This window comes from Salvelinus namaycush, chromosome 21 (genome assembly GCF_016432855.1).
Source record: "Salvelinus namaycush isolate Seneca chromosome 21, SaNama_1.0, whole genome shotgun sequence".
NCBI lineage: Eukaryota > Metazoa > Chordata > Actinopteri > Salmoniformes > Salmonidae > Salvelinus > Salvelinus namaycush.
In genome coordinates, this window is record NC_052327.1 from 10611594 (window position 1) to 10626782 (window position 15189).

The 15189-nt window shown below is 42.1% G+C and overlaps 1 non-coding gene across 1 annotated transcript; it reads right to left on the reverse strand.

Annotated features, from left to right (window-relative positions):
* Nucleotides 1-838: 838 nt before the first annotated feature.
* LOC120066890 lies at nucleotides 839-1029 on the reverse strand. Its single transcript, XR_005478868.1, has one exon. It is a non-coding gene; the product is annotated as a U2 spliceosomal RNA (small nuclear RNA).
* Between the last annotated feature and the right edge of the window lie 14160 nt (nucleotides 1030-15189).

Consider the following 15189-nt stretch of genomic DNA (forward strand, 5'->3'; position numbering starts at 1 on the left):
GATCAAGTATAGCACTGACAAAGTAACTACACTTGATCTGAGCCAAAAGGCCGAGAAGCGATAACCCACAGATGGACCCCTGCACCCGCCGGGCACCCGGGGGTCTCGGCAGACTTTGGCGGTTTGGCAAAAGGTGGCTCCTCCTCCCCCCCCCCCCACCCCTTCCCTGGCGACAGACAGGCGGGTGTTTTTTTTTTAAAGTCGCCAATGCGTCTTGAAGTCACTAGCTCTTTACGCCTAGTGCGACGACTATTTGTTCAAAGCCCGGCAAATACGCCAGTCGTCGGGCTTGAACTCAATTGCCCTTAGCGACTACTTTGAGTGGAAAAATACACCGGTCCGATTCTAAGTCAAACGCATGAGCAAAAAGTCTCTGCGGCGTCGTCGTCATCATCTCTGTCACTTTCTCTTGAAACAAGATATAGCGGGCTCTGCCAGAAGCAAAGCCCTTCCAAAAATACTTTTGAACTCGTGAGTGTTCCTCTCCACGGAGAGGCTTGTGCGTAATGAAGAGAAACCAGAGTCGTATGGAAGTCAGAGGTCGGGGCCCGAGACACACTCTGTGCACTCTAGGCCGGGACCTCGCGGGTGGTCACCCAACCCACTCTGCCAACTTTGAGGGCTGTCTGTGGGTAAAAAGTCACAGACAGACACTCACTCACTATCCTGACCAACGTTTTTTTTTTTTTTTTAAGTAAAATGGCGGGAAACGGGGGAACCCACGAAGAGCGCTTCGCCCTACTTTCACTTTGGATGTTTTTTCTTTTTTCTTTCCTTTTCTTCTTCTGCCAGCTGTTTACATAGCTTTGTGTATTTTCTTTCCTTGACAACGGGAGAAATGTGTTGCACCGTTCCCGGAGGTACTGCAATACCGGGTCGATGCGTGGAGCGGATGGAGCAAGCCCCATTTCTGACTCCCTGTTCGAAAAATCCATTTAATATGTAGTCCCCCGATGGGGGACGTATCAGATATTAAACTGATAAGAACAGATACTACACTTGATCTGAGCCAAAAGGCCGAGAAGCGATAACCCACAAATTAGATATTTGTTTAGTATAGAATCCAGAACGTTAGTTAATTTGGGCTGTAGGGCTAGCTAGATCACTAGCTACGCTTGATAGGGGGGTAAAAGCTAACTGGTAGCATAGCTAGCTAACATATAACTAAATTGCCTTCCCTTCTGAGAAAATGTTTGACCCCCTATCAAGCCTCAAGGTGACAGCTGATATTTTAAAATGTTGAGGTGTATTTTGTATTACTGCTTAATATAAGCTAGCTAGCTAACTTGGCGAACTAGCTAACGAGCAACTTGGCTAGCTAGCTAGGTTGTTCCAGTTAGTTTTTTCGTCATGAATGAAGCAGGTAGAGTAGCTACCTTGTGGTATGGTTAAGTGAAATGACAATATTTTCTTGCAATAAGAACACAATTTTGATGAATGATTTATGCATTGACAGTTTGGTATGAATCACAGACCTACGCTACCACCATGTTGGGTCTGGAATGCGAGGACTGCTGCTGATGGCCCAATCTGCACCCATAGCATCCATCGTCCATAACAAACAGGGCAGGCAGAGGTATTGAGGGTGTGCAACTTTTCTTTTCTTTTAAATAAATACAATTCATTTTTAGCAAAGATTGGCCTACATTTGCATCTTTACAGAAAACATGTGTTGGAGCTCTGGATTATTATTGTTAATTTCGTTGAATTATTGTTGATCAAATATAATAATTTTACTCCCCTAAATTATTTACTGCCCTTTTTTTCGGCCCTTTTAAGAACCATGGCTGAAAATTAACTTGAAAATAAAACCATGGTTCCTCTAAAACTCCTGTGTGTGTGATTACGTAGCTATACTTGAACCGCAAATCTACTTCAAATGGTCCTTCGGGCGGTATAGAGAGAGTAATCACACAGTGACCTATGGAGATCATGAGTTCAGACCCCAATGATGTGCTCCAAAGTACAATGGACATGGCTGGACGGGATGGCCTTTCCTTAGTCAGTATGCCAGTACACTAAGATGACCCCCTTCCTCATGCACTAGGGGACTCCAACAGCAGCTGGTGCGTCTTAAGAGGGTTAGGCGCCCCCCTGACTTCTATGGAATAGGACGTCTAACAACGTCCAATACTGAACGAGCATGCAGTGCAAAAAGTAAAAGGTCAATAGGACTTCAACTGCAACTTCACAAAGCTGACCTCTTTCCGTCGACATTCCTTCACAGGCAGTTGTGCCTCCCTGAGTGACCTACAAACCAGTATTCTAGGGGAGAAACAAGACGGATACACTTGAGTAACTGAAAAGACAAATGGTGGAGGAGGAAACATTGGATGCACAATACCTTCGGATTGATGATCAAGCCAAAGCCGCTAAAAGGGTACAGGAGGCAGCAACTAGGGAAAAGGTTGCTAGGAGACTAAACTTTGAATCCGCCAAGCTGAACTCGAACTCTCTTCAGCACAGCTTGTTTTCAGCTTTATACAATATAACATCTTGGATGATAAAGCAGCCACTGCTCCTAGACTATCAACATATCAATCTAGCTCTCCAGCTAGGCCCTCACTAACTCCCTCATTAGCTCCTGCTCAAGATGCTACGCTAACTCATCCTCACTCTCTGCTAGCCCCTGGCCATGCTATGCTATTCCCTTTCCAACCACTGCTAGCCCCTGGCCATGCTACACTAGCTCCTCAACCTATGCTAGCTCCAGCTGACAATGAGCTAGCTTCCCTTCTCCAACCTCTGATAGTCCCTGGCCATGCTATGCTAACCCCTCTCCAACCTCCGCTTGCCCAAGGTCAATCTCCGCTAGCCCCAGATCAAGACGTGCTAGCTTCACCTCCGCTAGCCCCAGGTCAATCTGTGCTGGCCCCACCTCAACCTCTGCTAGCTGCCAATATGGTAGATCTCTTCATAGCATCAACCCAAGGGATACCAAAGCAATCATTGCCAACCTTCAGAAGTGGAAGGGAGAGTGATTTCACACTTCTCAAGATGTCCTTGGACAGTCTCCTGAACAATCATCCTCACCTCACGGAACAATATAAATATCAGGTTTTCTTGAATCATATCCAATTCCCAGGTGCACACAAACTGGTCAAGGCCTGTATGCATGAAGCCAGGCTCTACACCAGGGGTTCCCAAACTTTTTCACTCAGATCCCCCTTCCAGCATTGGGGAACATCCCCCCACTGTGCACACATGCTCTCTATATATATGGGCACAAGCATTGTTCATGACAAACTGTGCAATTTGATACATTTTGCCATGTCTAATGTGTATTCATGTGATATTTGAGTGACTCAAACTTTACTACAAAATCTATGGGCTAAAAAACTTAGCTAAAAAACATTACCTGACACGGGATAGTTGAGTGGTCATCAACCTTTTTTTGAGTCGAGATCACTTTCTGAATCAAAATGCAAGCCGAGATCAACCGTTTTATTTTTTGTTTTAACATGACTTAAAAAAATGTGAGCCTATGCAACATTAACCTATTTAACAGTACTGTAGTAATGAGGTGTGTATAGTTGGCTATAGACCCAAAGCACTACAGAGGGTAGTGCGTATAGCCCAGAACATCACTGCGGCTAAGCTGCCTGCCATCCAGGACCTCTACACCAGGCGGTGTCAGAGGAAGGCCCTAAAAATTGTAAAAGACCCCAGCCACCCCAGTCATAGACTGTTCTCTCTACTACCGCATGGCAAGCGGTACCGGAGTGCCAAGTCTAGGACAAAAAAGGCTTCTCAACAGTTTTTACCCCGAAGCCATAAGACTCCTGAACAGGCAATCAGACGGCTACCCGGACTACTTGCATTGTGTGCCCCCTCAACCCCTCTTTTTACGCTGCTGCTCCTCTCTGTTGATCATATATGCATAGTCACTTTAACTATACAATTGGGCTGACCAACCAGTGCTCCCGCACATTGGCTAACCAGGCTATCAGCATTGTGTCCCGCCACCCGAAAACCCCTCTTTTACGCTGCTGCTACTCTCTGTTCATCATATATGCATAGTCACTTTAACCATATCTACATACTACCTCAATCAGCCTGACTAACCAGCGTCTGTATGTAGCCTCTCTACTTTTATAGCCTCGCTACTGTATATAGCCTGTCTTTTTACTGTTGTTTTATTTCTTTACTTACCTATTGTTCACCTAACACCTTTTTTGCACTATTGGTTAGAGCCTGTAAGTAAGCATTTCACTGTAAGGTCTACACCTGTTGTATTCGGCGCACGTGACAAATAAACTATGATTTGATCACACCGGTAATAGATCTGTTGATGTTGTATTACTAGTGACACAGTTTCAGGAAGCGGCATTTGAACATAAACGCCTTCTGGAACATGTGAACTTTAATGTGCCGTAATAATAAACTTGTATGCCATCTGTAAAGACAAATAAAATTGTTAAATTACAAGCCTAGTTGGTTTAGCCATTTAATAAGCGAGCAACCTTCCCGCTAGCCATGATTTGTTGAGATAATGAGTGGGCTGGACATGCCGAGAGATAAGTTCAGATTGGACTGCCATGTAACACACGTCTGTCTATAATATGAGCTGGTCAATATGTGTAGGCTTTTTTGCAAGATATCACGAAGTAGAACTGCATAAATGTTTCTCTCCACTTTCTGGAGGACCGAATTTTGAAATCAATGGAATTAGAGTATGATAGCTAAGGAGATGGAGAAAATTCTGACGCTTGATTGCAAATATGCAGACGGAGTCGAAAAGAGAATACACAGAAAGAAGGCAGTTGTATAAAACACCGGTCTCCAGATTACATCTTCAAACTAAGGGCAACCATGGCATCTCTGACAGGGAGGGGGAAGCATCCATCCATGTATAGGTTAAGAGAGTCTAGCTAGCTACATTTTCAGATATTATAATTTTGTCAGAAAGTCGTTTTCATTTCAAGTTAAAGTGTACTGTTAGCTAGCTAACGTTAGCTGGCTGGCTAGCTAGCTAACATTACGTGTATGATCTGTGTAGTAATATTATTTGTATCTCAGAGCCATGTGCATTGCTAGTTATAGCCTAATGTGTGGTAGCTAATATTGAACCTTGTTGGTTAGCTACCTGCAGATTCATGCAGGGTAGTAAAGTGATGTGTTGGGATAAGGTTCATTGTTTAGCTAGCTAGCTACATGTCTAAACAAAAGACTCCACTATGCAAGTAACTATTTCAATAGAATGTTTGATGCCACTGCAACAACTGTTGATAGCCAGAGCGAATTTACCAGCTACGTCTATATACTCAGATTTCAGAGCACTCGTATCTGAGTGTGCCAGAGTGCAGAATAACTGATGAATTCACAAATGCTCAACACCCGTTGAATATGGTCGGTGTCAGTAAATTAAAGTGTAATTAAATTGTTGCCAGCAGGACAGTTGCAGTCACCAACACTCTGGATAACATAAAAACAGCCTAACCAGCTCTGCTAGTATCAGGTATGAAGGGAAGACCCAGATGCAGACCACATTGAATAAACGATAGTTTAATGTTCCAAACAGGGGAAGGCAATAGACAGATAAATTCAGATTGGACTGCCATGTAACACACGTCTGTCTATAATATGAGCTGGTCAATATGTGTAGGCTTTTTTGCAAGATATCACGAAGTAGAACTGCATAAATGTTTCTCTCCACTTTCTGGAGGACCGAATTTTGAAATCAATGGAATTAGAGTATGATAGCTAAGGAGATGGAGAAAATTCTAACACAAAAACATAACATATGTTTAACGCAGGCAGAGGGTCAGAAAACCAGAGGTGGGGCAACGGTACCGGACGGCAGGCAGGCTCAGGGTAAGGCAGAGATCGGTAATCCAGAGGGGGGCATAGGTACCGGTCAGCAGGCAGGCAGAGTGGTCAGGCAGGCGGGCTCGGAGTCAGGACAGGCAAGGGTCAAAACCAGGAGGGCGAAAAAGAGAGACTGGAAAAAGCAGGCGCTGCGACGCAAAACGCTGGTTGACTTGAACAAACAAGACGAACTGGCACAGGCCACAGGTATAAATACACAGGGGAAGATGGGTGACACCTGGAGGGGGGTGGAGACAATTACAAAGACAGGTGAAACAGATCAGGGTGTGACAGCTAGGGTGAGTAAAATGGTCAGAGTGAGCTGTTTTCTCATTTGTGTCTGGAAGTAGCTAGCCAACATTAGCTTGGGTGCTTGACTGCTATTGTTAAGTCAGAACGCTCGGATCAACCCCACTTTTCGGCCAGAGTGTCCAGTGTGTGCTCTGAACGCTCTGAGAGCGAAACGCTCTGAATTTACAAACGGACAATCTGACAACACTCAGTTTACAAACGCCCAGAGCACAGTCTGGCACTCCAGAGTGAATTTACAAAACACACCCGTAGTATAAGCCAGCCTTTGGTTGTTTTGTACATTGCCTCACATGTGAATCCTTAAAGAGATGGGGGGCTAAAGCCTTTAAGAGGGTGTGAATGATGTTGAATGGGTGAAGACAAAGAAGAGCTCTCCAGTAGGTCCCAAAACATTCAAGGGCCATTTTCTCAAAAGCAGAATTACTTTCCCATTGTTCCTCAACTGTAGTGTATGATATACCATTTTCTAGCTCTGAGTCTCTACTTTTATCCAATGTAAAAAACACAATTTCAAATGTTGCTACATAAGGGTTAGGGTTAAGACTGAATCGAGCCAGTCGGTCACAATTCGTTTTATTTTTATTTTACTGCGCTGATGGAGCCCACATCTGATGGTCAGTCTCAGCAGAGGAAGAGGGAAGCAGACTGAGAGTCCAACTCTCAACATCCCTCTGCTCTCCCTTTCCCCCGCTGACATTGACTAAAAAGGGACACCGTCTTCCAGCTGATGGCGAAACTCAAGTCGTACCGCATTATTTCTGCCCCGTGCACAAATTCATGTTACTCCTATGACCAGAGAAAATGAAATATTCCTCGATATTAAAAGACCCCATGCCGCTAATAATAACACAAGCCTATCGATACGCTTTCCTGCTCATTAATTGCAGCTGCAGCTCTGGTTGTAGCACGAGTGGAAGTTGGGAGAATTCTATGGCTTATAAAAGTCTTGAATAGAAAGTGCTGAGTAAACATGAACTCACCCATAAAAACAAACTCTTTGCTGTATTCATGACAGTCTCTCTCTAGTCATGGTTTTAATTAAAGGTTTACAAATCTCAGTATTAGCTTTTCTGTGGCTTTCTTTTACACCTGCTACATTGCAGCAGACACAGTAATCTGAGCCATCTGATTGGCCAGTAGTCGGTCTATAGTGCACTTGATTTGCTCCCCCCTGGCCCGTCGGGAAGGCAGAGTTTGTACCTTCAGACATATGAAATGGTTCTAAATGGGAACATGCACAGGGCAGCTGAATCAGATGCACCTACCGTCAACAGCACGAGGTAAATAAAATAGAAAATAGGAACGCAATGTCTATCATCTAGGAATGCCTTGGAGATTGGTTGGTGACCACTGGGCTAGTTGATCTGGACATTTCTGCCAAGTTATAAATAGCTCTCTAAGGTGTGCAATGACTGACATTACAAGAGAAACTGATTATGCATTACCCAGTTTCTAAATTGCACCTTGGGCATTCTACTATTACAATTTTCAATAGTAAATTGACAGTTTGGGAACCACTGCTCTATACCACTGCTCTTCAATCCCTGCAGGACAAATACGGCCAACCACGTCAACTTGTCCAGAGTGAAATCAGAACAATCTTGAACTCTGCTCCCATTACGATGGACGATGTAAATGCCTTTGACGACTTCTCTCTCTCCATTTATGCTTTGGTTGGTATCCTGCTTTCTCTAGAAGGTCCCAATGGTTACGAGCTGAAGTGGGGTTCTCATGTTAACTGTTTTGTGAGTAAGATTCCTGCGTCATACCGTAATGGCTTCTTTGAATACTCTATAAATGAAGGCATCTTGACTGGTCAAGCCCATCAGACATGATTCCCTTTCAGATCTATCCAGATGGTTACAGGTGAAGTCCGGAGCCAAGCAGATATCCGAAAGAGCCATTGATCTGCACAGACAAGATTACTCAAGAACAGTGAGGCGAGAACGCCAACCAAGCTAAAAAAAACACCCCAGTCTACCTCTCAGCTGAGATAAAAAATAAATATATATATATATCCTAGCAAACAATTCCATGAGCAGCAGCACCTAAGAGCTCCTCCTTGAATTGCAATTTTTGTACGAAAATAAATACATAATTATATGTGAACAGTTGAGTTATTTTAGTGAATTGCTGTGTTCTGCCCATCTAGAGGAATTGGAAGATACTTTTATTTTGTGGAAATAGTTTGGAGAGATTTTGAGAGATTGATCGACTTTGTTCTTGCCAGACTCATCTGCTGAATCATCAGGCAACACAAGGAAGGAATGGGATAGGACTATAAACCCAACAAGGACAACAAGAAGAGTTAGGAAATAGATAAACACAAAACCAACAGAAGGAGAAAAAGGAAGGATTTCTGGAGGATAGTACAGGCCTTGATAGGGAAACAACCATTCAGACGAACAAACAAACAAGCAAAAGAGCACTTGGAAAGGAGGTAGAAACATTCTGAACATTTAGAGAGTATCTTCATTTATGTGTAACATATTGTTTCATTGCAAAACACATAGAATATATTTTTGTGTTATTGTTTCAGTGCATTTATCTATGGGTGCATTATTTAAATAAGTGCTTTCATTTAAGTGATCATTTATTTATTTATCTGTTATTTTACTAGGTAAGTTGACTGAGAACACATTCTCATTTACAGCAACGGCCTGGGGAATGTCAAGAGCTGTTGTCTTCTCAAAACTGGACCTAAGGTGGGGATATCATCAGATCAAACTGAAACCTGAGTCTCGTTCCCTGACCACATTTGTGACTCACACAGGTTTGTGGCGCAACAAGAAACTAATGTTCGGTGTTTCCTCTGCTCCAGAGACATATTAGCACATCATCCGCCAAGCCCTACAAGACATCAACAACATCTCAGATGATATCATTGTGTTTGGGAAGAACACACAAGAACACAACAAACGACTACACCAAGTCCTGAGACGGCTGCAGGAGAGGGGGCTCACCCTCAACAGTGACACATGTTAATTCCGACTGATGGAGATGGAGTTCATGGGCCAAGTTCTCTCGAAGAACGGCATCAGAGCAGCACAGTCAAAGGTGGAAGCAGTGCAGAACACACGCAGCACGACAAATGCTGCTGAATTAAGAAGTTTCTTAGGACTAATGAACTACTGTGGCATATTGTGACGACCCTCCCACTCTGTCTGCCGTATTCTCTCTTTGTTCTTGTTTCCTTATTAGGATGTTGGTGGGCGGAGTTGGGAGGGTCGTCAGCTACATGGGAAACACCTGGGCCCGGTGTCTCCCAGGATAAATACACCACTTCCCCATTCATGGATGGAGACTCTCTCCATTTAGACACCGTCATAGATTTTGTTGTGGCTTTTTGTGGCTTTTTGGTTGGTTGGTTGGTTGGTTGGTTGGTTGGTTGGTTGGTTGGTTGGTTGGTTGGTTGGTTTAGCACCTTTCAACACACCGCATTATCACATTTAATGCAAAACACCCACTTACATTACTGATTACACACACCATTGTTAATTGCATTTAGGTTACCTTAGTTAAATAAATATATTTTGTTATTCCTTATCTCCACGTTGTCTCCCTTTTGTTACGGGCTTTGAGCCGGTTTGTGACAAGTGGGGGCTCGTCCGGGATTTTTTTGAACGTATTGGTTTGGGAGAACGTGGAGGTACGTGTTTGGTTTGCATATGTTGTTTGAGTTTGATAGGCCCAGTATTGGTTGCCTTTGTTGTTTGGTTTGTGTGCTGTATTGGAGAGAGTACATTGGTTAGTTTCCAGGCCCTGCCCAGCCTGGAAACTCTTGTTCTACTTTCTGTTGGGACATCGGTCTGAGGAGGTGAGTAATGGGCTGTGTACCTCAGTGTGAGATTTGGGTAGGGTAGTGGAACTTGCTACCTGGAGCTGTAGCCTTTTTTCCCCTGATAGGCTTAGTGACGTGTTTCATTTTTGGAATATGTTGGGCATGGTTAATGTTTGTTATTTTTGTGTGGTGTCTGTGGACTGAGCAGTGGTCTCGGGGGCACATCTGTGGCTTGGTGGAATTTGCCAGCATGCTGGGGAGTTTTTCCTTGCCAGCGGGCTACAGTGTGTAAATTCCCACTGCAAATCCGCACGAAGACTAGGGTTGAGTTATTGTAGGTTTTGGGGAAGCTCTGTATCTCATCTCTCTTCTGTGGTGCTCAGGGTGATTGTCATTTCTCTGGTTGTGGTCTGGTGTGCTCAGCAGAGGGGAAGAGCGAGATTTTTTTTTTGTTACTATGGCGTCTTATGTAGATGAGTTAATTCGCTTTCCATCAGAGGAATTGTTAGAATTAGGTACTAAAGAACAGCTGTTGAAGGTCGCTGAACACTACAAGGTTGAAATTAGTGATAAACGTCTAAAGAATTCTATTAGGTTGATATTGAAGGCCAATCTGATGGAGAGTGGTATTCTTGAAGTTACCACTGGGCCATCCTCTGCTGAGGACTCTTCGTCTCCCCGTAACGTTACAATGGCCATTCCATCGGTTAGTCATGGTAGTCTTCTTTTTGAACAGCAGAAAGAACTGCTTCTGTTACAGCTGGAGCATGATCGTGAGAAGCTAGAGCATGATCGGCAGTATGATCGTGAGAAGCTAGAGCATGATCGTGTAAAGTATGAAAAGGAATTAGCATTTAAACAAGATATGGAGCATGCTAAAATCAAGTTGCAACAAGAACAGATAGAGTTGGTTAGGGAAGGAAAGATCTCAGGGGAGAGTTTGTTCTGGGAAGGTGACCCAGATTTACCTAGGGGTCGTTCCTCTTTTGGTCGTGCCCCGGACACATTTGATATTGTTGGGAACTTACGGCTATTGCCTCAGTTTAATGAAAAGGACCCTGAGACATTCTTTTCGTTGTTTGAGCGTGTTGCTGACGCTAGGAGTTGGCCTGATTCTGACATCACCTTAATGTTGCAGTGTGTGCTGACTGGTAAAGCGCAGGAAGCATATTCAGCTCTTAGTGTACACGACAGTGCCTGTTATGATAAGGTTAAAACGGCTGTGTTACAGATTTATGAATTGGTCCCTGAGGCTTACCGCCAACGATTTAGAAATTTAAAAAGGGATGATAAACAGACTCATGTTGAGTTTGCGCGACAATTATCTTTACAGTTTAAAACCTTTTCTCAATAGGGGGTGCTGTTTGCACTTTGTAGAAATTTCGTTCCCAAATTAAACTGCCTCGTACTCAATTTTTGCTCGTACAATATGCATATTATTATTACTATTGGACAGAAAACACTCTCTAGTTTCTAAAACCGTTTGAATTATATCTGTGAGTAAAACAGAACTCAAGTTGGAGCAAACTTCCTGTGAGAAATCTGAAATCAGGCAGGCTGTTCTGGGTTCAGTTTATTAATTTGCATGTCTTCTATTGGTCGACATGCACTGCATACGCCTTCCCCTAGATGTCAGCAAATAGTGAGAATTGGAATGGAGTTGCTAGGCAGATCTGAGGCCATATAAATGGGCTTGGAACGTGGGGTGCACTCTTCAACATTCGCCATGACGCAAGACAGACCTCAGGATGGCGTTCTGGAAAGCTCCCGTTATAGGCCTTTGATATATCCGGCTCTGATTTTATTCGATATAGGTGTTAAAAACATCATAATGTAGTTATTTTAAACCGAGTTATATCAGTTTATATCAGTATATTGCGATTTTCGGATATTTCTTTGTGCTGTGTTATAGTGAGTTGGGCACGTCTGGGCCACATGGCTAATGTTTACTGCTAATTCCAAAGTTGAAGGCGACAATCTACAACCGAGCAACGATTCTTTTGGACAAAGGACAACTTGCCCAAGATTCTGATGAAAGCTCATCAAAAAGTAAGAACTATTTATGATGTTAATTCATTCTGTTGAAAAATGTAAAACTCCTATTCCGCCATTAATTTCGGTGTGGTCTCGCTTTAACGCACGCTGTATGTCGTAGTAACGTTAATTTTAAAAATCTAACACAGCGGTTGCATTAAGAACTAATGTATCTTTCATTTGCTGTCCAACCTGTATTTTTTAGTCAAGTTTATGATTAGTTATTGATTAGATTAGGTGCCTCTCCCAAGATTTCTCCCGACATTTTGTTGGCAGCTTGGCTACTATTCTCATTGTATAACCACAATTTGTGCTGCTAAATATGCACATTTTCGAACAAACTCTATATGTATTGTGTAATATGATGTTATAGGACTGTCATCTGAAGAAGTTTGAGAAGGTTAGTGAAAAAATTAATATCTTTTGCTGGTTTATTCGTTATCGCTATTGTTGGCTTGAATCAATGCTGTTGTGTGGTTGGCTATTGTAGTAAGCTAATATAATGCTATATTGTGTTTTCGCTGTGAAACACTTAAAAAATCTGAAATATTGGCTGGATACAAGATCTTTGTCTTTCATTTGCTGTACGCTGTGTATTTTTCATAAATGTTTTATGATGAGTATTTAGGTAATTCATGTTGGTCTCTGTAGTTATTCTAGTTGCTTTGGTGAGTTGTGATGGTGGCTGCAATGTAAAACTATGATTTATACCTGAAATATGCAAATTTTTCTAACAAAACATATGCTATACAATAAATATGTTATCAGACTGTCATCTGATGAAGTTGTTTCTTGGTTAGTGACTATTTATATCTTTATTTGGTCGAAATTGTGATAGCTACCTATGCAGGAAAAAAATGGTGGGAAAAAAAGTTGTGTCTTTTGCTATCGTGGTTAGCTAATAGAAATACATATTGTGTCTTCCCTGTAAAACATTTTAAAAATCAGAAATGATGGCTGGATTCACAAGATGTGTATCTTTCATCTGGTGTCTTGGACTTGTGATTTAATGATATTTAGATGCTAGTATTTACTTGACGCTATGCTAGGCTATGCTAGTCAGCTTTTTTACTGATGGGGGTGCTCCCGGATCCGGGATTGTGATGAAGTAGAAGTTAGAGGGATGTTTCTGATTTTATCAAAACTTGTCACACCTGTCAATTAAACTGATGAGGATAGAGGGCGCTATTTACACTTTGGGGAAAAAACGTGCCCAATTTAAACGGCCTCGTACTCTATTCTTGCTCGTACAATATGCATATTATTATTACTATTGGATAGAAAACACTAGTTTCTAAAACCGTTTGAATTTTGTCTATGTAAAACAGAACTCATTTGGCAGCACACTTTCTGACCAGGAAGTGGAAAGTCTGAAAATGATGCTCTGTTCAAGGGCCTGCCTATAAATGGGCATGACACGTATGAGTATACATGCACGTCATACACCTTCCCCAGGATGTCAAGATGCAGTGAGAGAAGAAAGGGAGTGATTATCTTGGTCTGAGATGGAATACGTCCTCTTGGAATGACGTGTCCCCCATTTTATGTTTTCAGGAAGGCGCGAAGTTGGTTCTGGATTTGCCATCGGAATAGCTGTCGTTATAGCCGATTACTATCTCCGGCTTTGATTTTATTTGATACATGTGACCATATCATCGTAAAGTATGTTTTTTCAATATAGTTTTATTAGATTTTAGAAATTTATTCGGGACGTTAGGCGTGTTGCGTTGTGTGCCTTTGTTCAGAAAGGAGAGCTTCGAGCCACTTGGCCAGTGTGCTGGCTAATTGAAGAGGGAAAAACGATGTTCTAAATCCAAACAACGACTGTTCTGGACAAAGGACCCCTTGTCCAACATTCTGATGGAAGATCAGCAAAAGTAAGAAACATTTTATGATGCTATTTCATATATCTGTCGAACTGTATACTAGTAGTTTTGCGCCCCGGTTTTGGCCACTCTCTTGCTATAACATAAGCCTTATGTCGTAATGAAGATATTTTTAGAATTCTAACACTGCGATTGCATTAAGAACTAGTGTTACTATCATTTCCTATACAACATGTATTTTTTTGTAATGTTTATGAATTGCTATTTGGTCAGAATAGGTGAGAGTCTAATAGAAATATCCGCACATTCTGGGAAATAGAAGCTACGTTAGCATAATGGATAACCACTGATTTCAGCTCTAAATATGCACATTTTCGAACAAAACATAAGTGTATGTATAACCTGATGTTATAGGACTGTCATCTGAGGAAGGTTTATGAAGGTTAGTGAAAATTGATATATTTTGCTGGTTTATTCGCTAACGCTAACGTGCCTATTGCTATCGCTAACGTGCCTTGATGCATGAATGCGGTTGTGTGTAGGCTATTGTAGTAAGCTAATATAATGCTATATTGTGTTTTCGCTGTAAAACACTTAAAAAATCTGAAATATTGGCTGGATTCAAAAGATGCTTGTCTTTCATTTGCTGTACACGATGCATTTTTCAGAAATGTTTTATGATGAGTATTTAGGTATTCCACGTTGGTCTCTATATTTACTCTGGTTGCTTCTGTCACGTTCCTGACCTGTTTTCTGTTTGGTATGTGTTTATTGGTCAGGGCGTGAGTTTGGGTGGGTAGTCTATGTTATGTGTTTTCTATGTTGGGTTTATGGGTTGCCTGGTATGGCTCTCAGAGGCAGGTGGTTTTCATTTCCTCTAATTGAGAGCCATATTAAGGTAGGTGTTTTCACATTGATTGTTGTGGGTGGTTGTCTTCCGTGTCAGTACATGTTACCACACGGGACTGTTTCGGTTTGTCTGTTCCTGTTCGTGTGTTCTTCGTTTCATGTAAGTTCGTAAGTTTAGGTCTGTTTAGTTCGTTTTGTTATTTTGTATTTCTAAAGTGTTTCGTGTTTCGTCGTTTTGTCTAATAAATCATTGTCAACATACCTCGCTGCGTGTTGGTCTGATCCATGCTCCTCCTCATCCGAGGAGGAGGAATATGACGACGATCGTTACAGCTTCGGTGCTATTTTTGACGGTAGCTGTGATGGTAGCTGCAATGTAAAACTGATTTATACCTCAAATATGCACATTTTTCGAACAAAACATAGATTTATTGTGTAACATGTTATAAGACTGTCATCTGATGAAGTTTCTTGGTTAGTTTGGTTGGTTCTTGGTTAGTTAGGTTGGCTTTGTGCATGCTACCTGTGCTGTGAAAAATGTCTGTCCTTTGTATTTGGTGGTGAGCTAACATAAATATA